Consider the following 2,094-nt stretch of genomic DNA (forward strand, 5'->3'; position numbering starts at 1 on the left):
GAATGGATGAATGTTTACTCCAAAAGTGCGTGATTACAAAAAATTCAACTAGAGAGTTAAAAATGCTAGAAAAATAAACAAATATCCATATACCTACATTAATGGAAACACACACACACACACATACACACACACACACACGCACACACACGCACACACACACATATATTCAACCACTTAATAATAAAGTTAATAAAAAATATAAAAACATTCAAAAAAATTCAAAGTTAAAATTTATTACCCCTTTGTTCAATCAACATTTTAGAACAATATATGTGTGTGTGTATGTTTGTTTGTATGTATGTATGTGTGTGTGTATATGAGTGTGTGTGTGTTTGTTTTTTAAGAATTCAACCTGGCAACTGAAGTTATGTATAATAAATGCATATAGCCGTAGGATTCTAGTTTGCCGTCCAGCGTGTTGGAATTTTATAAATGGCTTTAGTAATTGGATGTTCATGTTCTATATGCACCTATTATTCTTCTTCGTCTTCATTTATAATTGCTTTCGAAGTTTTGAGGTATGTCCTACATATTGCATCGGAGGTTTGATATCCATTGTCTCTATAAGTGATATGATTGTCCTTTTTCTGGTAAAGAAAGATAGAGCAGTTGCTTGGATATCATTCAATGACGAAAGATGACGGAAAATTAAAATTTTTAAAGTGTCAATTTTTTAAAAAATCTTTAAACAAACAAATGTAGCAAAATATCGATCGAGAAGAAACCAATTGGTATAAAACATTCTGATATTTACTGTATATTTAAATCCATTATAAAACCAACAGTAATTAATTTTACGTATGTAAATACGTAGTTTAAATTCTTCTGAAAGAATTCAAAATAATTTGAGATCACACCTTAACACCCATTGTGCAAAATTGGAATGCTTAAATATAACAATATAAATATATATAATGTTCTAGTAAAGTTTATTTGATTGGTATCAAATAGAATCTTCATAACGGCTAACTCTCACCACCACACAGTTAAATAGCTACTGTTTACATGACGTCATTTCCTCCAACGATTTCCCATCCTATTTATAAAATTTTCTTTAATGAATTTTAGTCAGTCAGGTCACGATCATTATCATCATCGATATCGCAATGGAATCAAGTTGAGAGATTTCTAAAATTGGTGATAAAAGTATCTTGGTTCATTTTATGATACTAACCTGTTCGATATGATACTGTTTGATACTGTACTACAAATTAGCCCGTTAATAAAAAGCTGAATCAATCAATTAATCAACCGCTGAATCGAATCAACTGATCGAACTAACTAACAGATCAACTAACATACTGTTATAACCGTGCTACCGAACGCACTAGATTCTAGCGTATTCTAGAATGTTCTAGTGACTGGAACGTTCTAGAGTATGCTGGAATTGGACCATCTGGAAGAATCTAGAAACGACGCTTGCGAAGAGTATAAAAGCGCACGTCGCAAGATATTTGTTATGAGTGAAATTCGTGATTTTGTGAATAGCGATTCGGTGAATTATTTAAAGCGATATTTGATTTGTTTGTTGACGTTGTCATAGCGATAGATTTTGAAAGATTTAAAAGTTAATTGTTGCGTTAGTGCGAATTTACTGGAAATAAACGATTAGTTGATTTCTTCTGTAAATAAAGTTTAATAACTAATAATAGTTGATTTCTTCTGTAAATAAAGTTTAATAACTGTTTGGAATATTTTATTCAATCGAAGATTTTAACCCGTCGCATCGTAAATCGGTTACGACAGCGAGTATTATAACAATACTATAAAATTTACTACAACATGCCATATACATACATACACACATACACACATACATAAAACATTGTGTAAAATGATTGGTGTTCGGTCAGGTGACAACAGAGAGTTCTTTTTTGCAATAAACCACATCTCGTGTTTGTTGCAGCGATTTCTGCGTGTTTGTGTGTCGGAAAATATTAATGTTAACCCTTTTAATCAAATGTTTGACTGTTTGGTGTCATTCATCACGATTTGGTTTTAACATACATACATACATACATACATACATACATACATACATACATACATACATACATACATACATACATACCTACATACATACATACATAC

Source organism: Helobdella robusta (genome assembly GCF_000326865.2).
Source record: "Helobdella robusta unplaced genomic scaffold HELROscaffold_92, whole genome shotgun sequence".
Classification (NCBI taxonomy): domain Eukaryota; kingdom Metazoa; phylum Annelida; class Clitellata; order Rhynchobdellida; family Glossiphoniidae; genus Helobdella; species Helobdella robusta.